At 40.7% G+C, this 25,899-nt stretch overlaps 1 protein-coding gene across 5 annotated transcripts in view; it reads right to left on the reverse strand.

Annotated features, from left to right (window-relative positions):
* The window catches only part of LOC112994464 (alpha-2,8-sialyltransferase 8E), a 75,481-nt gene extending 53,271 nt beyond the window's left edge, over positions 1-22,210 (reverse strand). The window contains exons 1-2 of one of the 5 annotated variants that reach the window (XM_064502833.1): positions 17,549-17,708; positions 11,730-11,819 (exon numbers count right to left, since the gene is read on the reverse strand). The gene's annotated coding sequence lies outside the window, so the exon portion shown is untranslated. Of the gene's footprint in view, positions 1-11,650; positions 11,669-11,729; positions 11,820-17,548; positions 17,709-22,037 lie in introns of those variants that run through there. The other 4 variants (XM_026118827.2, XM_026118825.2, XM_064502835.1 and 1 more) reach the window with 4 other exon arrangements.
* Positions 22,211-25,899: the final 3,689 nt, after the last annotated feature.

The following is a 25,899-nucleotide window of genomic DNA, read 5'->3' on the forward strand; positions in this document are numbered from 1 at the left end:
TACGAGTTTAATTGCAGTTGAAAGTTTTGATAGTTCTTTTTCCACAAGATACACAAACATTTATAGCACAATGAACAAATATTTCCTATGATCAGAATAAGGAATCTAGTTGAATCATTTGTAATGGTGACAAACCTGATTTATATTTATTTCACTGCTTTAAGAATATATTTTTACAGCAACAATAAAAATGGGATATTTAATCTGGGATATTAAAAAACCCTGAAATATGGCATAGGAATTTAGATTTAGTTCAAAGAAACAATGGATCTGACCTTGGAATATGTTTTGCAGAGTCAATGAATAGCACTAATCAATATGGGGGGAAACATGAAGCAGAAAAGATTCCTCTGCATAATAAGGTAATTAAGTACTTCAAAAATTTCACATTGTATTCTAGAAAAGAGAGCTAATACAGGAAATGATTTAGGCTCTGGAAAAGTCACCTTTGTCTTTTTAGCACAGTATTGCATTGATTTTGCATTCAAAGGAATGAAGTATATTCCTCTTGATTTAACCATCAGCTCAATTCACATGCACCTCCAAGTGGTCCAAACATTCATCTTTTACACTTTCATGATGCCCTTCTACAGCACTGATTTCATTACTAATCACATACTGTAAGCAACAAATGTTGTCTTGGACGGTCTACGTGTTTACCTGAGTTACTATTCTAGGCTAAGTCATTATATTTCCAGATATATAATGATTTTTTTTAATCAATCTTGCATCTTAATTAGTTCAGTCCGCAACAAAAATTTAAAAAAAAATCCATCTGGTTTCTGTGGTCTTCAAAAATCCCCACTCTTCCTGAAACATATTTTATTTTGCTCTTCTAGCATTGTGGAGGTGCTCACTGCAAATTTGGACAACTGACCTTAAAGAAAGAAATTTCTCCTCCTGCAGTATTATGACTAGGTGTGTCTTTCTGTCCCTCCTGTGACAGTGTGGATCCAGCTTTGAAGCTCTGCACAGTGTCCACGCTGACTTGCACGCAGTTACAGAGACAGCTATTAATAAAACTGGTGACCCTTTCAAATTCCTTCCTTTGGATCTGTGATCTGTAAGGAATTCCTATGTCATGCTTATTTGTATTAAGTTAGCAAACAGACACCACTCCTGAAACGGCATTGTGTTAGATGCTGTAGCTGGGCATTATCAGAGCCAATCCTTGCCATGAAGTATTTATGGTTTAAGCAAGCAATAAAGAAAAGGTGAGAGAAGGATTTATTAGCTCCATTTACAGAGAGCAGGAACTGAGATTTAGAGGCTATATTTGATAGGATGTGACCGGCTCAGCGGCTGAAGACTAGGATCCCAAACCAGATGCTATGATGGTGCATTTTGCCCATGTGCTGGCCTGGGAGTTCAGAGGGGACAGTTTGCCTTCCAGACCAAGAAATTCAGGCATAGACGGAGCCTGGTTCACGCCTAACCTCTGCCAGCAATTTGAGCTCTGCTGAATCTATGAACCTAAAGCACATCTGCAACACCACTGGCAGAGGCAGTGTTGAGGTGGGCAGGGAGGGAGATTTAGGGCCTCTGCCAAAAGGGGATTTAAGCATCGTTTTCCTCTTGAAATTTTGGGAGTTAAATGAAAACCTTGTATGGATCTTGGCTGAAGCAAACTGTCCCAGGCTATAATTCAGATACAGATCTGCCATGAGATTTTAAACACAACCAAAGCTTGGGGCTAGGGGTTTGTTTCTGACTGACTTGAACATGGCATAACCCTCATGGAAATTGCAGCTACCCGTTACCCATGAGCCCCATTACCCTGGCATGAGTATAAAAACATTTCCCAGGCTTAAGCTAGTGATATTTGCCTTTCCTGTTCACACACCATAATGGGCCATGAGCACGGCTAACATATGGTTAAAAGTATCACTATCACTGGTAATTACTAACAAATGTCTGATGAGGCTTGAATCTTCCAGGACATGCTGCCAAGAAGAAACCCCATAACCGACCCCACCGGCATTTGCCATTTTGCACCTATTTCCACTGTTTATGCTGCTCCAGTGTTAGACAGCCAATACAGCATCCTTTCCATACACCAGAAAGCTTCATGCATTTATCAGCATAGCTACGACCCTGCAATTTGTTGTTGTTTGTTGTTGTTGTTGCTGTGCTTTGGCTAGAGAGACTGCAACATGCCATTTATTTAAATAACTGAGAGCAGAGTCCCTTACTTGTGTTTTTTTCTCTAAAAAATGAAAAAGAGGAAGATAGAGTAGTAGTTTATCCACAATCCTTTATTCATCTCCAGCACATGGGAGTTGCGACAGCATCTGGCCTACAGGATCCCATGCTCTACAGGCAGGCATTGCAGAGACGCCTTTGACAAGCAGAGACATCCCCAGGAGAGCTCGCCTTTGAGCAGAGGGAAGCACAGGATGGCATTTAGCCAGAAGAGGTTTTCTGCAGAACATTCCCATCATCATCAACATCTTTATTTAAACATCTTCATGTTCAATCAGCTTTTTTTATTTTCTTCCAGGTGCATCCAGCAGCTCCTCTGTGGAGCTAAGAGGTCTGTGGGTGGTTTTTTTTCCCTGCAGTGTGGGTAGGAAGGTATGTGGGAACTGTAATTCAGTCACTTTAAATCATATGAGTCTGAAGCTTGAAAGGAAAAATAATAATAAATGGTACAGATTGTCAGGCTCAGTGCAATTCTCAATCAATTAAAGCTTATTTTAGCATCAGGGCAGTTTATTTTTAAAAAGTTCTCTTGGCACTTTGATGCTTTCACGCTACTTGGTAGCTAAAAAGGTCTTGCTGGGAACAAATTACAATACTCTTGGTACAGCATTTCTGAACTGCATTTTTATTTTCTGTCAAATGACAATAAATAAGATCCACATGAACAAACAGCAGCAATAAAATAGCTAGCGGGCTATCCTAAGCCTAAGTGGCAGCGAATGAGTAAAGCTTTGGCCCTGGGTAAAGGGGGAAGATAAAGCTCAGACTCAAGCATGGTCGAAACATGTTTGTTTCGGCTTCTTTTTTTGTTTGAGTCTACCAAGATGTTCTTCAATGCGTCTGACTTTAAATTGTGATTTGGTATGTTGTGACATTAAACAGAGAAGAACAAGCACTGAAGGCATTTCACATCAGACTGTTGCTTTTGTTTGTTTTCTTTTTCAGTGTAAAATTAAATGCTGTACCTGCATTTTGCATCTATAGTTTTGTGATGTTATCTTGGTTCACATTTCATAGATGTGGCTGACACATGAATAGCCAAATCAGTACTCCTCTTTTCCAATCCATGTAGCATTTAAGGAAATGAACCACAGTACCAGATTCACACTGAAATGTTTATAGGTCCAAAAGTTACTAGATGATAAGAAAAGCCCTTCCCTGATGAGATAATAAAAATCATAGCTGGTACTACTTTTAGGTCATCTCAGTCTATGAGAGTAGCTGGCAAACAAGACCAGTGAGGTGAGTTCACCCTTTGGAATAACAGGCAAAATATCTGCCTAACAGAATGGGTGGGCAATAATAACATGAGATTATGGAAGTTATCTGCTATATAGTTTCATGCTGTCATTATAAATGGACTAAACTTTTGCTCTAAGGTTTAACAGAAAAAGAAATTAAAAGGAAGGTGGAAAGGGTGTATGAAAACTATCCTTCACCCTTTTTAATTTACAGCTTTATAGCCTCCCTTTGCCTGTAAGTTCCTTGCTTTTTCCACTTCAGGCCTGGAGCCGTCCCTGAAATACAATGCATTGAGTAGCAGTTTTACATGCAGTTTTCCCAAATGGAAAAGTTTTACAGGTCCAAAATTGGAAAAGTACACTTGGCCGTACTAACTACAAAGCAGTAGGGAACTAAGGCTCTTCAGTTCAACAAGGAATTATGGCATGACCTTCAAATTCCTTTTAACCGGTTATGTTCAGTTATCCTCCCCTCGCCTTGGATACCGCTACAGGTTTGGCTTAGAAATCAAAGGAAGCTGTAGTTCAGATCTGAATCTATAATGTCTGTCTGCTCTGGGCAAAGGAAGGACATGCCTGTTTCCTCAGTATAGCTATTTCCAGTTGATGAAGCAAAGGAGTCAAATGGCACTGAGAAAATCAGTGCTTTCACTATAAGCACAGTACTGTGGCACAGGAACTTAGTGTAGATGTTCACCAACTTCATAGAAATACGTATCTTGCTCTGGGCAACACAGCCTGTAAATCCCTGCAAGCTCTGAGTGGCACTACAGAGAGTGGAGCTTGACTTTGAATGTTGAATACATTCTTGAATTCTCTATCTGCTGCCTTGAACCAGCGCATCACCCTTCCCTAAAACATGCAGGAATGCCACTAGCTCTGCATTTCACATGTTTGTAGCCTTTCCTTGTCCTCCCCACTCTCTCTTCACTGCAGGTCTGTGCTCCAGGATTCACATTTTCACGTTAAAATTGTTATATTTCTCAGCTCCTAGTGAAAAGTTATAGAAATCATACTCCAGTTCAGTAATATCCATCCATGTTGACCTCAAACATCAGCTGTTTCATGCCCCATTCGTTTAAACAGGTTATTAATATCAGAAGTAAAAGATGCAATTAAAAAATCATTAACTATTCCCTTGTTCATTATTTTTGCAGAACTATCCTTTTTTTTTTTTTAACATAAAACCCTAAACTTCCTCCCAGCAGCCCAAAAGCCGAGTCATCTGTATTCTCAATTCCTTATCATCCCAAGGGAGCAGCAGCCTGAACTATGATTTTCCCATTAGGAGGAGGGTCGGGCTCAGCTCCATGCTTTGCCAGGCTTCCTGCATGACTTCAGGCAGATCTATACTGCAGCGCTGAGCTCTTCAAGCAAGCCTGGGAAGGCGAAACAGCACATGTGCGAAAGTATGGCTGCTCTCAGGACTTCATCTGGGATCTCTGCACGGCAGAGTGCAGTCCTCTACAGCTTAGTCACCTCACGGATGAATATCTTTGTCCTCCTCAGCATCTTTTTCCTCATTTGTGAACTGGCAACTGTGGCATTTCTTGACCTTGCAGGTGTATTGCAAGAGTAACAAGGATAATCGTATGACGCTTTTCAGTTAGGACATAAGGCAAATAAAAATTCTAGGTTTTATCATAAGGCTCTGTCAGTATGAGGACTGCAAGAGCGTCATGTGCCTGACTAGGCACAGGATTCAGTTCCCTAATTCCACCATCCAGAACTACTTGACATCTCCCAGGCTCACCTGGTTAAGACAAACAAGTATCACACACAACTCGTGGCTAGCCTGGACCCTGCTATAGTGGCAATCAAAAAATCCTAGTTATTAACAGCATTAAACACAGGCACACCTGACTCCTTCCACATACGTGTGTGCCTAAATCTACCTAAAGCCTCCAGGCAGGCCGTAGATATTTAGTCAGTTCACTCAGTGGAGTCTAGCTGTTCATGTCATCCTAAAGTAAATTTCTAAGCTATGTCAAATGAATCACATCCTAAAAATCCCTTTTTCTGGCTTGACTATTAGGAGAGATTGGGATGACCAGCTCAGCTGTAAGCATGGTGGATGCCTAAAGGTTGGTCAGAGGGCCAAGTGTGAAGACAGCATGAAAACAAACTGAATTTAATGCCAAAATAAATAACATTAGAAAATGATTTATGACTGTTTAACCCCTTTATAATTAATTCACTGAAAGAGTCTGTATTAATTTCAGTGAAACTGCCACAGAAACTCACAGTAGCTGCACCTCACTGCCACTGAACAGGGACAGCAGCACAGAATTTCATCTAGATTTCCAGTAGTATTTTGATTTTCGCTTTTCTCTCTCCTAGCTACTGAAGATGATCATCAGCAAATTAAAAAGACGTATTTTCATGCAGATGAAACAACATGTGCTGGCTTTGCTGCTAGCATTCTGCCCACAAGCCTAGTGCTCCCCTGTGTTAACCCTTCTTCCCACTTTTACTATTAACTTTCCTCCTCTCACAGTTAAAGGGAAGACATGACAAATCCGGGAGTTGTGATATTTCTTCCCCAGTAATATTCAAAAATGCTCTGGGGAAGAGGGGAGGAAGGGAGCTACATGCCAGTTGGTGCAATAATGAAAAGTAAATCAGAGATTTTAAAATACCATCTTGCATAGAACTGAAAGAATTTAGAAAGCAACAGACATGAAACGACAGTAATCTGAAACTATGAAAAGGAAATGGCCAGTTACACAACACACAGCCTTTGGAAGTCCTTGCCACAAGGCAAAGTGCTTACTGAAAGTCAAAAACTCCTTTGATGGCCCATGCAAAGGCTAAGAGCATCGTGCAGCTTCACAGATGGAATACAGACTGCCCAGAATCACTGCACAAGCAACGCAAAACTGCCTTCGCTAGGTTATTCTGTAATCATCCATTAGGAGGGTGGGAGATAGGAACAGTTTACATGACCAAAAGCATTTATTCAGCATCCTCGTATTTTCATGCCCTTCACTGAGGTATCCAACCTTCAGGTTCACCCAGAGGGATGGCACGGACTGGCGACAGGAATATAAAATGAAAAAACTCTCATGTTTGCATAATTTGGCCCCTGGACCTTCAATCTGAGGGTGAAAGCAGGGAAGCTAAGAATTGTAAAGAGAATCTGCCCTGGGTTTTTAGGTTATATCTCACCCTTTGGCATCACATTCTGCTGCAGATTAAATACCACCCTGCTGTGTCAGTAACAAATACAGCTTAAGGGGGCTATAGCTTCTGGTACACTGCTTTATTTGCTATGAACACTTCAGGAGAAGGAATTAAAATGCCTACAAATGAAATCTTCACTTGCTTCACATTTGAAGGCTAGCACAGAACCCCTCGAACAACAAGCAGCTAATGACTGGGCAGATGCCAGATTTCACTGAGTCGTGCCAGGGATGTATTTGGCCTGGTATTTTTCATTTGTACATCCCCCATAAAGTTGAATCACTGGGCAGATTCTGCGTTACCGCTTAATCAGAACCTAAACCAATATTCATTTAAATCAATGGGAGCCAGTCTTGATTTTCAAGGGAGGAAGCAGAATCTAGATCATTGTATTATACCAATTCAGCCTCGCTTTTTTTTTTTCCCTCTCTCTCTCACAGCATAATTTAACCTGCAATGTGGCTTTAACCTACTTCCATTACCATCAGTGCTACAGAGACAGGCACACAGACCCTTAATCCTGCAACCAGTCAAGCACCCACAAGCTCTTTCAAAGCTGCAGAGAAAGCTTGGCGCAGTCCTGGGAAGCATCCAGTATCTTATTGGACTGATATGCAGAGTAGTTATTTCAAGCGTTTTTTTCTGTTTGTTACAATGTCTGATAAAAAAGCATTAACTAATTATTTTAATTGCACTTTTTGTAGTATTTCTCATGGGACCTGGGCTGCAGCTGCCTCAGCTTGATCCCATCTGGCTGGGGGATGGGAAGCTATTATAAAATGTATTTTCCCCAGAGCGAACAGGACATTCTGCTGCAGCTGTCTCTACGGAGGTGGGGGAGCTATTGGAAACAGGTGTGTTACACATAAATTGTCCCTGATTTGAAACAATCTGATGGATCCAGCAGGAAAACTTCAATCAACTCTACTGGAGCAAAATCAGCTTAATCCCTCCCCCCCTTTTTTCTGGGAACACACACACTGATTACTTTTAACATATACAAACATCTGGGGGGGGGGGTAATGTCTTAAAAAGGTATTTATGGCTTTCCAACAAGAATTTTATTAGTTATTGAAATTAAAATTTTGAAACTTTTTGGAGCAGTTGTCATCTTGCAGGCAACAAATTATCTGCAACATGATTAAGATCACTTATGGAATAATATGCCGTTAGGAATGGAGGGGAGGAAAACACCCCCATACAAACCTGATTAATCAAGCATAATTGGCAGCAAGCACAGATGAGAGATTTTGTTCTTTAGTTAAGCAGCAGACATGTTTTAGAGCAGATGAGTTTTTGCCTGACTCCAAGTGACATTGTCATGTTTTCTCTGCTCCCATCCTTATTTCAGACCTTGTCAACCCCACATCTCCTGACTCATTTTGCTTGGGCTTCAGTCCTTTACAGAGGCTCAGTGACAAGTAAGGAGGAAGGTAACTGGGACCTTCATTAGTCCCATCCAGGCTACTGCTGTTAAAAAGCCGTATCTCCCCACAAAAATACTGCTTGTGTGAAAGATGAGCTACGCTCCAGATCATGAAGCTATCATCAGTGGGACGGCCGGAATCACAACTACATCAACATGAAGGGCATCAAGCTGTGCATATGGCATTGCCATGAGCTAGCCAGACCCTGTTCTCCAGAGAACCTGTGAAAATCTCTTGAATGTGCTACTGGGAGCTGCTTTGGAGAGTTAACTTTTTTCCCCTGTGTTATTTTAACTTGGTTTCTGAACATACTACAGACGTGCCCAGAGCCCAGAAAAGGAGCTTTGGGAAATGTTTTCTCGTTTTTCACTAAACAAGTTCTGACAAGTCGACCATCCAAAGCACAATAGCTCCCTTCCCCTCTCAGACCTTTGGCTCTCAGCTTAAGGAGACTGCCAAAGGCCTCTCCTCCTCACCTAACATTTTCCGTGTCTGCAGCATGGTCTCTGCACTATGTTGCTGTTTGCATGCTACCCCAAGGGGACACAGCATCCCCTGACTCTGGGAGCCTAAGATATGTCATTTTGGGTACAGAAAGATTTTTCTGACTCTCTCACAGCTGCACAGTCACCTTGTGAAGGTACACTATCTGGTCTAACAGGCCCTATCCCCCCCAAAATACCATCTTCTTAAACATTTCCAACTAGTTGTTCCAGGCTATAGATTATTTTATGAAAATGCTTATGGTGTGCCAGAACAGAATGGTTTTATTGTCGCAAGGTAGCTTGAAGCTGTAGTATCACAAGCACTCTAACTTGGCCTATAAGTTGATATTACCATGGAAAAAAGCAAACCTGTCCCGCTCCTGTTCTCAGCTACCCATCTTTGGTGTTGCACTGCCCCTTCCCTTGTACGAACATTAGTGTTTGTGTGAATGCACCGTGACTATCAGGGATGTAATCCAGATTAGAATAAACCCAGCAGAAAAAAAAAAGAAGGAGGTGAAGGGGTGAGGACTGATTCTTGACAGCAGTGCTGGTTTCTGTCAGCTGAAATTGCTTGCGAAATGACGGCCCGAATAAGTGACCTGTACCATTCCCACGCAAGCCCTGCTGAAATCTTTGGACAACATTTTATCATGTCTCTCTCTGCTTTTGCACAGCCCAGGCAGGTTTTCCAGCAGAACCAGTCTATTCAGCTAAGCTGGAGGATAAAGACATGTCACACAGTGGTGAGGACAAAAAGCCCATGAGCCCATGTAAAGACGTCAGGTTTTAACCGCAGGAGAGCTACTGCCTCACTGTGTAACCTTGAGTGAGGTGCTTGACCTCAATTTGCCTTAGCTAAAAAGCTGGTGGGGAAGGAAGTGAGGGTGCACAGGGCTGACAGCGTGATGCTGTGTCTGAGCTAGCCTTTGCTGGATGTAGTGCAGCTGCTGATGGGCAATTATGTAGAAAATAACAACAGTGACGATACAAAGCTCCAGGCATCTTCACCAGATTTTGCTGGCCATTATTCCAACAGAAGGCTGCTAATGGCATCCAATTACTTTCTTTGTGCTACTGCCATTTAAGGTCACTTTGAAGGACACAAACTCTTCTGTATTTTACTGTGCGAGATTCAGGCAAAATAGTAACCATGTGTTTCAGACAATGGGTTCTTAAAGGGCAATGAACTAATGAGATATGAACTTTATTTTTTGTTAAGTGTGGAGTTGATACGGCCATGAATTAAAAAAGAATAAATGACTTAAAGACGAGCATCTTTGCTGATAAATGAAACACTACCTAGTGAGAGCAGAAGAGCTCAGCCCTGCTAAGAGCACATAAATCAGAAAAAGCAAACCATTGATTCTGGATCCACCCACTGCAAAGCTCAGGTGCACTGCAGCTCTCTCATGTCCACTTGGTATCATTGCCCACAAAGAACCGCCATCCACTGGGGAGTTCATAACAAGCCTCATGTGCAGCAGAGATTTTTTGTGGGGGTCAGAGAGGGATGTACCAGCACAGGAGAAAGGGTAGCCAGCAATGAGCTTCACATCATCTATGCAGAGAGAAGACCAGACCTGCCAGCTCCAGGTGGGAAAACTTTTGATGGCAGGAGTCAGTAGCAAGCAAGAGTAGAGAGTACTTTCAGTACAGCCTTTGGATGAAGACTTTTATCCATGTGGCCAAACTGGACAATATTTATGAGCTTACTTTTCCCATAACTACCATTTTGGGTCACTGCAGTGATGCTGTAGCCAATGCTGGCCACAGGACATTATTATGATGTTTCCCTCCCCAGGAAAGATACCAAACACTTCCTTCATTGATTGACTTGAAAAGACCTCATGGAACAAGCTAGGGACACTGACTTTGACTATTGCTCAAGTGCTGGCCTAACACTGGAGGATAACAGCTTTTCTCCAGGGTGAGGAGCATCAGCTGTCACACGCAGGGAAAGAAAAAAGAAAAGAGCCAGGCTAGAGAAAGAGAAAACAGGAAGGACTCTGCCTGTCTTGACATTATGGCATCTCCTCACAGACACATGGAGTTAGAGCTGACTCAGAATGGATGCTGAGCATCAAGGTGTCAGTTATTTTGTAAAGATCGTTAGCTTCTCTCTGCTAATGATAGTGATAATGAAATTGTGTGGCTCAGCATGTGTTCCACAGCCTGCTTTCCTGCTTCTCCCCAGGGGGGCTTAAACTAGAAGCCCAGATTGACTGCCCCCCACCCAGCATGAGGGAAACACTGAGGGAGTGGGTGTGAGAAGCTAGGAGGGCATTTGGAAGTCAGAAGCAGCAGCTAAAGGGAGTGAGACAGCCAAGTGGCAAAAGCCCACATCCTGTGGAACAGCTCAGATATGGGACTGGGCTAGGAACAAGGACTCAGCTCTGTCCAGACCTCTCAAAAACACAGTATAAAACACATCAAAACACTTAAAGAATGATGCTCTTACTACAGGCTAGTGAATGTCCTGGGGGAAAATTAACCAGCTTATAGCAAGCGAGTCTCAGAATCTAAGTGAAAGACAGATTTTAATAAGGCCTGCAGCCAAAGGAGGATCCAAGTTACCTACTGAATCCTACATTTGAAGGTAAATAGGTTGGCAGTGTAGTTGGGAGCAAAATTTAATTGGAAAAAAGAAGTGAACCAGCCATTTCAATCTACACTGTAAGCATTCCTGATTAACCCATATGATTAACTATAGCTGATGGTTTTAGAACAGTAGGTCTGAGGATTAAAGTATTATGTAGGCTGAAAACACCACATGTCACATCCCTAAATCAGTTTGCTTTGTAACATTTAATTCTCTGCATACTCTTAGGATCAATTCTTAGGTCCTTATTCACTAATAGGAGTCTCCATGTCAGATCTACTTAATGGTTAGGGTTATTCACTCACTCTCAGAGGCTTTAATATGAGATTTGGCCTACAACTCTGCTTTATCGTATTTTCTCACATATAATCTTCAAATGCTGCCTTAATGGTTTCCCTGGGAACCATTTTGGGAAATGTCCCAAATGCAGAATAACGGGAACTACAAGCCTCTAGTTTTTCTTCAGACAGATAATTCTTAGCACAAAATGTCCCTTCACTCAAATATTACCTTAATTGTAAATGATACACCACAGTGTATCAGATAGCTTTCCTCCAAAAATTTGCATAAAAACATAGCCAGCTCTTACAGTTCATGGTCCAACTGCACTCTTTCTACATGCCCAGCTTCCAGAGTGCAGGCACGACTCTGCTTTATCTGTAGGACTTTGTTCTGTTTACTGCAAATAACAGAAAATAAAGTTTTTAGGTGTCATGTTATACAGAAAAACACCTCACATTAATAGTGGCAGATGTAAAACCCAATTAATGTTCAGTTCTCACAGCATTAATTATATATACACCTAATTAATAATAGTTATTGTGCTATTTCTGAATTGAAATTAAAAAAAATAAAATCTATCATTCCTTCTGGAGGAAACATGCACTGGCTCTTGCTGAGAGTGTGCTCAGGACAAAATGTGCTTAAACGATTAGCATAGACTAGATATCTAGCTTCTTTACAACTAAAACTAAGTGAGATTAATCCCAGTCTTAAGACTTCTTTCAAAGTTCACCAAAGACAATGCAGAAACTCCTAATGATATGCCACCAGATTACTGAGAGGTGAATAAGGCCCGATTCACTTCTTTTTGAGACATCTACAGCTAATTTGACTCCTACTCTATACCAAAATGGGGCACCATGAGTACACAAAATGATGCAGAAGAGCAGGTATGTGCCTAGAAAATACACTGAAGCCACCTATGTTGCTATTTGCCAGCATTCACCTCAGCCCTCCTCCACCTTTGTAGCTTGGTGCCTGGGCTGGGCTCAGTCCTTCAGTAAGTAAGCTCCCCTGCCCCTGACCTCCACGCTGCACCCAATGTGCAGAAGATGGTGGTACCTATCCAGGCTGTCTGCCTGCCTTCTTATATCTCCATTTTCCTTTCTTTCCTCTTTTAAAAAGCATTCTCGTTATTACTGGTAGGCAGGGAAACCGAAAAAACAGGATCTTTTCATCTAAATATCAACATTTAAAACTTTGTCATCACTCAACAAAGCCTGGAAGAAAGGAGAGATATGGAGGTGAAGCTTTATGGAATGAATGGCAGGTAACATACCTACTCAACTACAAACTATGAGATGCTTTGTCTGAACTGGGATTTAAACTCTACTTCATAGAGTCAAAACTCATAGAATCACAGATTAATTTAGGATGGAAGGAATGTGCGGAGGTCCTCTAGCCCAACCTGTCACCCAAAGCAAGGCCCACTCTGAAATTAAATCAGGTTTGTCCAGTCGAGTTTTGAGTACCTCCAAGGATGGAGATTAGAGAGTCTCTCTTTGCAGCCCTTTCCAGTGTTTGAATGAAGTCCACTTAATAAAACTGCATTGAAATTCTACAAAACTTTAGTGATTTTCTTCAAGACAGATTTTCTTTCCTCTTTATCTAGCTATGTAGTGATCCCAGAAACTAATTGTGAAAAATATCATTAAAAAATTAATTTTTAAGTGACCCCAAAAATCTAATGAATCGAGAGGTCTAGAAGCACAAGCAATTTGCTTGCAACCCAAATTCAAAACTTTATTTCTGTCCACGTTATGAAAAGCACTGCTGTTCATTCATTTACCTAACTAATAATACCTCCCATCGTGTTCTAAGCCTTAAGAGACATCAAAACCTTAGATGGAGAGCAGATAAGAGCCATGCCAGCTTTGATGAGACCAAAATTTTTTGCAAGAAGAAATTTCCTGGTTTTCAGGTGATTTTAAAATCAGCATAGGACACTAAAAGCTGCAGGTCACTGCCACACATAATGGAGCAATATTTGGAGGGTCTCATCATAAAGAATTCAGACTTCTTGCAGAAAAAAAAAGATCCATTGAGGAGTGAAGGGGATAGATGCCTAGGATAATTTGAATCTGCTCTTTGAAATTGGTACTTTTATTATTAGCTGGGAAAGTGGAAAGTATATCAATTTCAGCTGCAGGCCTAGGGAGCTGCACATGCTAAAAAATTCTGCTGGCTCTAAACGAATTTCGAAAAATTAGACACTCTTGAACTGAAGGAGTTATCTTTATGTCATATCTACATTTTTTTTTTCTGAACAGACTGTTGTGCTCTAGAAATCTCATACACTGTATGGCACAAGAAAGAAAAGAATTGATAGATAGAAGGCCTTTATTTGGACTCTGGAAAATAAATTAGCTATAAAATAAATAAGATTGAAATATGAGAAACTGCCTTAAAAGAGAAGGTACCAGTTAATAGTTTAGTAACTACAAAATACTGAAATGCATTCCTGGATCACATGGAACAGACCGTCCCTCCAACAAAGAAAATGATCGCATTACTTTTACACAGGATATCACTTAAAGATTATTAGCAGAAGTAGCAGCAAAACAGAACTGGTAACCGAGCACATAGTTCTTACGCTCTGAATAAAAACAGGCCAACAGCTATTTCTTTCTCAGGTCTTGAATCAGGATATATATAACAGTTCACAAATTGGGACTGCTGATTTGCCCAGTTGTACAGGACTAAGCGGAATTTTGCTAAAACCCCCAAAGCAGAAGAATGCAGAAATACTGTCAGTATTTGAACTTGTCACACGAAGAGATGCTCTTCTAACCTAACATTAAAGGGCAAAGATGGTAGCATGAGATTTCACTTCAGAGGTTGTACTTCTCTTTCTGTTCTTTGAAAGAAGAACTAAAAGGTCCTTGGTGGATTTACATTCTCTCTGGTAAGACTCCCACGAGGTTTTTAGCAAGCTGTTTTTCTTGTACAAATTAAAGCCAATTTTCCTAACAGAGACTTAAATGATAGCTATAAGCAATAACTTTGAATATTTTACAACAATTCCTTTCACATCTAAATGTCCAAATTGTAAGAATCACACTCCTGAGAGTTTTGTAAGGCAAATACATCCTAATTCTTTGGGAAATCATTGGAAGGTTGATAAATGGACACTAAAGAGTTTTAAGTGATAATGATGAGCAAATGCAATAAAATGTCATTTTCTTGCTCTGTGACTCTCCCTCCCATTAGAACAACTCACGTGGCCTGCAACACCTCCTGTCATCCTCTTTCCTAAATGTCTCTCACACGGGTCATTTGACCATGGCATCCATACGGGAGCTTCCCAGACACACATGCTGCCGTATGACAAGGCTGCATGCACATGGGCTGCACAACAGGGCAGATGCTTGCTCACACAGCAGGAGTTGCAGCACTAAGCCCTCTAACAGATCATGTGGCTTATTGCCGAAAGATGGGGTATTTGTGTTCAGTGGTACAAGTTCTTGGTTTCAGTAGCGCTTGGACAGCCACTTACATGTGATTTCATACTCAGTTCATGCCAAGGCCATTTGCTGCATCGAAGCCAGACTGATGAACTACTGATGAACATCTCTAGTCTGTGACTTAGAGTGACCTAATATACTCCCAGCGTCCCAATCTGAAAAATATTTGATAAGTAATAGCTGTCCTGAAAAGGAGCAAGCAGTAAAATTAGCAAGCTGACGTTCCCTGAACTTAATAAAAAGGGGTTATTCTAATTAAACTGTATTCCAATACTGTCTCTCACACTGATCCAATTGGCAAAGCTAGATGGTTAGACTTCAGCTTTAAAAGCCATCTGGCAACTTTGCAATTACTTAAGGTTATCCCTTCCTTTATGCACAGCTCCCCGAGTATCATCTAGACTAAATCATGCCTATAGGTCAGAAAATTAACAACTGAACTATATTTAATGAGATAGGCTGACAGATCCTTTTCCATTTTCCAAATTTCCTTTCCCATGTAAATCCTACGACTCAGAGACTCCTAGCTGCATCTACTGCATCACATTCTGTCCAGTTGGTGACAGATCTCCAAATATCACGCAGTCTTTTACTGAATCTTCCCTGGATCTTGGGTAGCTTAGTATTTGCAAAGTGCTTCTATATCCTGTGAGCCAAGATGCTACATAAATGCAAATGCTGACTCCTCACATTTTCTCACTTCCTCTCAAAGGAAAACCTTCCACTGAAAGGAAAACTGTTTTTCAACACTTCAGAAATACACATTAGTGTCTAACATACAAACTGGACTTCTGAAAATAAGTTAATATTATAGTACACAGAGTAACAACCAAAAATAAAATCACTGATGCTTTCTTTGCATAATCTGTAAGAAATTAGATCTGGAGGAAACCACCACTGATTATCAAAAATAGCTGCAGTCTTGATGCACTAATTCATCTGCTTTAGAAATTTCCTTAGAAGTATTGTAAAAACAGGTAGGTGTTTGTTAGTATTCAGAACACTTCTGTATACTGATCTGAAACCAAGCGTATTTTGGCCCTGCTCGTTCCAATATTTGGATCATCTTTGAGTACAAATCAAGCTATTAAGTTCCTGTTAATTTAAAATACTACACCTAATCACTCTAATCAAATATCTCATTCTGATATCTGTGAAAAAAACCTAGTTTGTCTTTCAAGAAGGTGGTTATATACATAAATGTGCTGGCCTTTAGTTTGGGATCAGCACATCTCCCCAGAGACAGGGTGCAAAACAGTGCTGAGCACAATGCTGATGGCTGGCTGGAGGGCCACTTAGCTCCTCAAAGCAAGGCTACAGTAGGATATGGGCGATACACCATTCCTCTACAGAGTTATGAATTGCAAATGCTGGAGCTGGTGCTTGTGGCTTCCGCACTCTTGCAGGAAGACCCAAGCACTTTCTATGGCACACGACGCAAGTGTAAAAAGGAACAAGCTGTATTTTCTCTTTTGGAGTTTATCTGGGAAATCCTGGGTCATTCGTGGAAAACCTGGAATTTATCTTGTTCTCTTTTCTGTGATGTTGGAGCGCTCATAAAAACCTTGCATGTAATTAGAACATGTAATGTCAAAGGGGTGCAATGCTGCCAGCAACCTCCCCTGGATGTGAGAAAGATTCATTACTGCAATCCCTCAGCAAGCTGGTGGATAATTCTAGATCAGAGATTTACATGGGAACAGGAAATAAGATCTTACATCTCCCTCTTCAAGGGCAGAGTGAGTGACAGATTTGTAGGGTCAGATGCTAAGATCTGGGTTCCTCTCTCCTCCCATTCTCATCCACACACTGCATTATTTGCACTGCCATTTAATTTAGTTTAATGGGGTCCCACATGACCTGCAGCCTCAGCAAATGCCCTGATCACTCATCCCTAAAACTCATGCTCATGCTCAAAGGAGTATTCATTTGATTAACTTGGCAGCATCTGCACAACGTTCAAATAGTATTTAGATAGCATAGGAAAAAAACACCCTGCAATCCCAGAGAAGTCAAGCTCAGGCAAGTCTGTATCGGAGTCAGATTTGATAGGACTAAATTTGACTTCTCATTTGTTTATACTTCATTACACAGTCATTTTACATAATCATCCCTCTTTATTTCCTAGTTCTGTAATTCTACACCATTCTCTCACATATTAAACTGTTGTTAGAGTTAGTTAAATACGCTAAGATTTTCGGATACTAGGTTCAGTGCAAGTGTTAACACCTTACCAACACACCTAAAGGAAACAATCTAAAGCATACATGAAGTTCAGCATCTAATTCCAAGTGATTTTTTGCTTGTGATCCCCCCTCCCATAACATGCATGCATCTTACAGATGTGCCGTGGCTTTCTCTGAACTCTTTCTTGTTTTCATGCACACAGATGCATTTTACTTTATAAATCATAACTGGAAAACTAATTCTTTCGTGATTGGAGTTGATTCACATTTTTTAACAAAGCTGTTAGATTAATGCAGATCACCATAGATCTAGCTTTCTTGTAAAGGTTTGCACGAATGGATCAGAAGTGTGCTGTAGAGAGCACAGCACATACCAGCTGCAAGAAATCCAGCCAGAGCAGGACAGCAGCAGCGACTAGACACTTTCCAACCAAATTGCAAAAATGCCCCTTATTTTATGGTGATTACTTATTTACCTTCTACAAGTGCTGTGGCTGCACTCCTGTTTTGCCAGATTCTCCCTTTCTCTCTGTTTCTCCTCCACTGCCACTCATGGACTCCTGCTTCTTTGGCTCTTTGAATCACTGGCTGCCTCCCCCTTTCACCTCCCCTAAGCGTCAAGCCAGATCCAGCCTTCACCTCTGCATCACAGACAGCTTCCACCAATGCTACATTGCAGTTTCCTCCTGATGTCAAATTTCGGCCCAGCCCACGAAACCCACCCCCTGCCTTGGCTATTGCATCATGAGCTGGAAAACCCTCCTGTGCTTAAGTGAAGTACTTAAAAGGGCTGTTTGCAGGCAAGAAGCAGCGCAGGGGTGGCCTGGAAGGGCAGCTTCACCTCTGATTTTAAAGACAGACAACGAGGTAGATCTCTGCTTCTCCCATCTTATTGGGACTTCCATTTTACTCCGGTTGCCCCTTTATTCACTTTCTAACCTATTTCTCTAGCAGCTTTTCTTCTGTGTGACAGAAACAGCTGTTTGTGTTGGTGGAAGCCTCTTTCTTAAGCTAAATCTTTGCCTTTGCTGGAAACAGCTCTTTCAGTTGCTCCAGGGGCACTGAAATCCCCTGTACTCAATAAAACATCTCTTGTCTGCATTTCTAATATCGAGCCTTATTTTCATATCTAAAGGCTTTTAGCTCATCTTTGACAGATTTATTTTTCTAAAAATGTGAACAAAGTTCTAAATCAATTCAACTTTTTATAGGTATGAATGCTGAAAGGCAAAAAAAAAAAAAAAAAATTCTTTCCTGCATAATTTTGAGTTAAACCCTGAATCTACACATTGATCCTGCAATCTCTTTGTCTCATGAGTAACTTCACTTAGACACTGACTTGTTTGGGGCCATTCACGTGAGTAACATTTTAACCTAAAAATAGGTAAAAATTTGCAAAAACTGGGCTATTAGATTAATAGCTAATCGAGGCAAGGACTGCCTGTCCCTGTTTGTTTAAAACAGAGTACAAAGCAGCTTTCTGTTCCTGCTAAAAGCCTCCAGATAGGTCTGCAATATGACTGAGCAATAACAACAGATTGCTGATGACACCTGGAGCATTGTCCCTGCCTTATCGACTCTCCATCACATTTTACACCTCAAAGCAGCTTTGAAGTTTTAAAGCTGGATTAAGCCTTGAAATATGCAAACCTGGTTAGGAAACACTCATATACATAAGATAATGGACAAGAAGTTACATTGCAGGACTTCTCCGTTTCTGGTACAATTTGCAATCTCTATAATTCTGTCATAACTTACCTATCAATTTATTTGACATTCTCACATAGGAAGTGCCCTTCCCAAGCTCTGGGCAACTCATTCTGTTTAAAACACACCACCACTAAATTTGGACTCTCTAATCTAGTAAAATCAATCAACCTACCAACTTTGTCAACGGTACTGAAACTCTCAGGCCAGATATATTTGCAGGGATTCTGGGGGAAAATAGGAGTGAAAATGATACATTTGATTCTCTGCCACCCAAACCATAGCGTACACTTGAATGAGTACAGCCAGTGGTTTTAAGGAGCTCGCAGTTTCCTCAGCCCCACAATAAACCCACCTCTGAGCCCTACAGCTTAGCAGCATGTTTCTCATTAAGTAAGAGCTGGGTTTTTTGTGAGAACTCTGAAGATTTGCTCTGTGTACTTCTGGGCTTAGACTTACTAGAAACATGACTTCATCCTTTAATTCCCCCCCACACACACACACCAGATAACAGTGGGCCAGCAGAAGGTGGACAGAAGGGATTATAGATTCCTTATGGTGATACCTCTCAATTTTTCAGAGTTTTGTTTCTTCTTATACAAAAGACAGTAAAAAGGAAAGGGAGAAGACTCTGTTTTCATCAGATGTGGAAAATGCTGTAAAGGTGTACGCACAAGGTACTGAAGAGATCTGATCCTTAAGCACGTGGACAAGATGAGGTCCTACTGCTTCTTAGGTATACAGTATCAGTGCAATGGTGCCCACCATCACTGTTAGCAACCCTTGCTACCTTCCCTTGATCTGACCACAGACAAAACCATTAAAATGCACAACAAAACAGAATTATAAACTCAGCAGATGTAGCATGCTAACAGAGCACACACTCAATGGGAAAGCAAGATAGCCATTTTGCTATTAATGTCACAAATGACATTCCCATAAATGTGGCCAGCTGTGCCTTGTTCAACGTTTGTGAATCTTAGAGAAAGTATTTTGTCTAGAATAGAAACATAACAGTGACGCTGATGCCCAGTTCATTCAACCAGTATATACAAGTATCAACAACAGAAGAGGACCAGGGTGGACAAACGATCTCACAAATGCTCTGCGTGCCACATCCAAGTTACACCGAGTGATGCTTACGAGTCGCTGCCTGGAAGCGCAGCTCAGACTCCACTGTATGACAGAATCTGCAATATTCTATTTTGCATCTACATTGCGTGAGTTTGAGCCAGTTTGCATTAGTTTGACTTTTCAGCTTCTGGGGACAACAGGCAAAGAGAGGATAAGAAGGTAAGGTAAAGAAGAAGAGTCAGAGGTACAGCTGGTTCTAGAAATGTAGTGAACTACTCTGTATTTCAGCTCTGCTACTTAAAGCCATAGTACAACCACGCTGCAAAGCAGGCAGATTACAGCCTTGCCCAAGTATGTGTCCACAACTTCCTTTCAGCCACGCTGGCAAGCTTAGCTCCAGATTGTGTACACAGGCTAACCATTTGGACACCAAAATACAGAAAGCCTGCAGCTCAGGAATACCCTCAGTACATTCCTCAGTGAGGCATGCCCTCAGTAGCATGCATACAGAGAACTTTGTAGGGATTAATTTTGCTCTAAGGGATTTTGTTCAGATAGAAATCATAGAGGTCAAAAGCCTAACAGGATTTTTAAAGAGGATTGGACAATGCAAAAACCTCAGTTACATTAGAGATAATAGCTCTAGAGATAATAATGATATGTTTTAGGAGACATAAAACCCCCTCCAGCTTCAGAATTGAAGCCAGCCATAACACTCCTTATGGTTACAAACTTCCCAGGATGGGCTTGTTATTTCAAAACTGCCCAGTGCCAAAATTTCAACAGACTCATGCCCTGCAGAGTGCACTGGGAAAGTTAAACAAAAAATAAACTCTGAAACATAACACTTTCCACACAGTCCCCTCCAAAGCTATGAAGAAAGCCTTGACACCAAACCAAAAGCATCTCAGCATTACTGCAAAGGCACAAAAAACAGCTGAGGATCAGCGCTGATTTTCTTTGGAGCAGCTACTGCTTCAAGGTGGGGAGAGACTCCTTCTCCTGGAATTCCAGCATGCTAAAATCTCCAGTGTGGCCATCAAAATCCAAGCCTCTGTAACCTCTTCTGTATACAAAGGTTGTTTAGGCAATTTGGAAGAAAATTTTTCATAACTCTTCTCTGTTTCTTCTGAGGTTCTCTCTGAGGAGGGACCTAACCCGATAGGTAGTTTTGATGATGGAGAAGCACTCTATTCCTAGGCACAAATGGAATAGTTGCATATATACTAAAACTGTCACATTTCCCAGAGAAGACAAGAGGAAAATTCACAGTCAGAGCTGGAATATTATTGCACCATATGCTTTTCAGCAGCCAAGCATGACAAGGTCCCTCCACAATCCTTGCCTTATTGCACCCTGTTGTATTTCAGCTTGGAAAGACATATGGCACTGATTTCTCCTCAGTTCCTAGCAGAGAAGTTGCTCCTTTTTCTTTTTTTTTTTTTCTTTTTTTTAAACATGATGTCCATGTCTTAAAGGATTTTGCTATGAAACGCACTCAGGCCAAGGACAGGAAAAGTGCCTGTCTGCTCCCGCTAATGACAAAAACAAGTCCATAGGCCTGCTGGCATTACAACTAAATACAAACTTCAAAGAGTGGGCTGGATTCTACTCTGCCTTATACGTAACTGACAAGATTGTCTGCTCTGCTATGAATGTGGAAACCTGATGGCTTGGTATGGGACACTAAAGAGTACACATTTTATTTTTCAGATATCATGGAGCACTAGGGGAGAGGAAGGTTATAAAAATCATCCTTCTGTTTATAAAATGAAAAATACTGGTTTGTAAACAGCTGACCATGAACAATTGTTCAGCATCACAACCAATGCCTTCCCCCCCCCCCCAGTCTTTTATTGCTATTTTTACTGTGATCACACTGATCATTATAATAAACTGGTTATGACTGCTGCTAGCTGCAGCAAGAAAAAGTTATGTGAGATGATGGGACTCACTGGAAGAATGAGAGACTAGCCAGAGACTAGCCCTCATAACTATCCTATCTGCACCCAGATACACAGAGATATTTAACAATGGTGTTATTAAACATAATATGTATGTTTTGCTGTAAGGTTTTTAACTTCCCCATAGTAGCTCTAAGAGATTTATCTTGGATCACTTCTGCTAAAAAAGAGGTATATTGAGCCACCTTTTCCAGAAGAAGTGCTAAAAGTTGATTGTTACCTGTGTCACCACAGTTGCGATGTGAGAGGAAGATGGTGAAGCTCTGCATTTGCTTCAGCAGTCTGGATTAACATGATCATTCTGGAAGTTTGTTCCACAGCCAAACCCCTCTTTAGTGGAAGTGACCTTCCTCCAGTCTTCTCGTACTGTTTTTTAGCTCTGTGATATCCACTGACTTAAAGGACACATCTGATTTGGTAGTTTGCAGCTGGAGCTAAAGTTTTGATGCCCCAAGGAACTGATCCAGCTGGGCTTTCAAGTGTCGAGTCCTCAGTCACAGACTTGAAAGTGCTCACAGTGGCTTTACCAACAAAGAAAGCAGGCAGTTGTATCTGGCACAAGCTGGGAGGCTTCAGTCTTCTGTTCTCTCCTTGAGTAATAAGGATCCAGAACATCAAACCCTGTATGCCTGGGTTCACTGAAACTGCTCTTTCCTGACAGAGCTTCTTGAAACCGTGTTTACCTCTGCATTAGCTCTGCTCTGGGTAACCTTATTCCATTGTTACTTGGCCTATGCCACGGTCTTTCTTTTCAATCAATTATAAAACATATCCTGCTCACAGATAAACGACGTGATCTCTTCAGTAATATTTGGCAGTAGGTCCTCATTGTAGCAAAGTTACCAGAAAGCTGAGTGGTGGCCTTTATTGAATTCATTGTAGAAAGTGTGCCTGCATTCTTCCTGAAACAGAAAAATATTTCATTCCTTGTTCTTCCCTTTCCTTTTCATTCTATTCTGCAACTAGAGTTGTATGAACACTAGAACTAAACTTTCTTGAATATTTGATAAAACATGTCTACTTCTACAGCCGTATCACCATACTTAATTATACGATGACAGTTTAATATAACATTTAACTATATCAAGTGTTGTGATGACAAATTATTACAAAGTAGGGAAGCACTATTAGCTTCTTTCACAAGCACGGACCTTGTGGCAAAGAGAGATTATGTAACTTTCCAGCAAAGTCTTTCATTCATTTGACAAACCAAGTCAGATGACTTATTTTATGAGACCAAGTTTCAACTCTAATGAACTTGGTTCTGTTATGTTCTTGCCCATGTGGTATGTGTAGTCAAGCATGTTTCACTAGCAGAAATAATCACACAAGATCCAGTTCAAATTTACATATAGCAGCGTTTGCAAAATGTTCATTTTTACAGCTTGGATTTTCAAAACAGTCGTTTTGAGCGAAACCATTTGAAGCGAATGACAATAGTAATCTCATTGATTTAAGGAGAAAAGAATAAAGACAATGCAGAGGTAGTACTTTTGAAAAATCATATGTACTGCTTGTACGTGTTAGTATCAATGCTGGGTATTCTTGCAAACCATCCAGTCAAGGAACAGAAACAATATCATGTGGCATATTCTACTAGTCAGTCAGTCACAACAAATCACAGCCTCCCAAAAAGCTGAACTGTCTTCTGGAAGTGCCTGTCTCTCTTCATTGCTAACTACGGCCTCCAATGTGGATTTCTCTGTTAAATGTCTAATGTTATCTGAGACGGGCTCAGACGTTTCTGAGGCGCAGGCAAAGCTCAGCAGTGAAATCTGAAGAGATTGCTTGACTATAGCCAATGCATAATTTAAAAAGAAAACAGCAGAAGAAACTGATCAGCATTCTGATTGATAGTTGTAAAGGAGTTGCATTCTGTCAAGCAAAACCCTGCAAGGAAAAGAAAAATTAGTCACACATTTAATGTATATACCCTTTTATCTGAATTTCAAGAGGAAATTAAGCTTAGTGGGATAGTCAAGGGTTCAAAAACACAGGCTACTTAAGATCAGAGGTTACGAAGTTTATAAAATCCATGGTAACAAATGAACCTTACAGTTTTAAGAGCAGTTCTACCCTGGAAAATCCCTGAAGTTGGTAGGTATGATTCTTTATCCATTCCCTTTCAAAGATCGTTGTATCATACAGCTTCAACTTACAGCTAATAGGTTTTGGGTTTTATAGCCCTGAAAATCAACAGAAATATTCAGCTTTTTCTACTCTTCACAAGGTTTACTGACAGCAGTTACACAAATTTTCTAAGAAATGCTGAATTGGTCAGGTAACTTTTTGCTGCCGTAACTGCATCTGTCACATAGTAATAGTGTAAAAGAGAAGTTTCAAAGTGGTATTCTGAGGCCATGGTCTGCTGCTTGCTTGATGAAAATTTTGGAGGACTGACCCCTGTTAGTGGTCCAAAAAGTATGTGAATCATCAGTTGTGAAGAAGAGCTGTTCCATCAGGAGTGTTGTATCAGCAAAAACGTTCATTGTCGAATGGCTTAGTAATAAAGTTGCATTTTTTTTTCCTCATGTATCATTAGCAGAAATCAGATCCAATCATCCAAATAATAGAGCTACTCTGGTGAAACATGGATGTGAAACTCTGAGAAATACAGAGAGCAGTCAACAGCCCCTCCTGTTCCATCACAGCTTCTCCTTCTGCACAGGTATTTACTAGCAAAGCAATCTTTTCCTGTTCTGGACACTAATAAAGCTTTTTGAATAAAAAGCTTTGTACCCTCAATTCCTATACAACAGTGAAGCAATGCTGGGTACAGTTTGGACCTACTTCTCTTCATCCAGCCTCAACTATGCTTTTACAGACTGCTCTTTCCACTGGTTCTCAAACCTTCAAAATTTTCTGTTCAACAGTCCACCTTTATTTACACTGTTGTAAATACAGAAGAATTAATGACATTTATGAAATCATTCTAGATTCCTCCTGGAACATTTCAGAGCATAGGATAAAATTCAAGCCTGTGCAGAAGGCAGGTACGAAAATAATGTATCGCTTCAACTTCACTTATGCCCTCAAAATGTGTGCTGAATGGCTTGTAGCCCTTGTGCTGAGCTATTTATGTAGGCCTGATTTTTATTCCTCAAACATAGTTTAGTTGACTCTATTCACTGGGTTTATTGCAGTTACAACCAGATCCAGTATAGCATTTTCCATATCCACAGCTGAAGGTGATGCTGTGGAGGCAGAATGAGAACAGTAATGGCTTCAGAAATATAAAAAATGCTGTGCTAGTATTAAAAGGATAGAGGAAAAGAAATGATTAGCACCTGTAAGAAGATTTTTGTTGATACTGTACAGGCTAAAAGACACTTTGTGTAAGAGTTGTCACTTGTAAATGAGGAGGTGGTCTTGTAAACAGTAAAAAGCTTATAGAGATGGTAAGCCAGCAAACACTGAAGGCTTTTTCAGGGAGCCTGTTAATTGGGAAACTATTCAACAGTTTCATAAGGTTTCCTGTGTTTTCCTGCACAGTTTGGCATAAATTGGAATGCAATAAAAGACAGAGGAAAATAAAGCTAGTTTCGGTGATATTTACAGGATCACGGCTGACCACCAGCTGTGCAAAATAGTCCTAAAATTGTGTGCGTACATGCACCTAGGCACAAGGAAAAGCTGGTTTTGTAATCGGGCATCAGTTCCTAAGAAAAAGCTCTCAGTTTTGACAAAGAACTCTGCACAGAGCTGAATTTCAGTCTGCATGAGGAAGTCCATATGAATGCTGCCAATTCTTCAGAACAAAATAGAACAAAACTTGGTTTGGCCAACCAAATGACTTGATTAGTCAAAACGATTATTTGTTGCAACCACAGCTAATGTCAAGGCAGCAAAGGCATTGGGCTTACAGCCCATTCAGCGTAAAGTGAACGTGGTAAGCATTTGTCCTGAGAAGGTCTAGTTCTCAGGTCTAGTTCTTCCTCTATTATATTATTGATTTGAGTAGAATGGTCCAAGTAATACCTCTTTTTTGATTAAACGAGTAACTCCTTTGAAGCAACATGTAATTCTTAACTCCGGCTGACCGTTTATACCCATTAAAATTGCTACTTTAAAAAAACAGATAA

This window comes from Dromaius novaehollandiae, chromosome Z (assembly GCF_036370855.1).
Source record: "Dromaius novaehollandiae isolate bDroNov1 chromosome Z, bDroNov1.hap1, whole genome shotgun sequence".
NCBI classification, from domain to species: Eukaryota; Metazoa; Chordata; class Aves; order Casuariiformes; family Dromaiidae; genus Dromaius; species Dromaius novaehollandiae.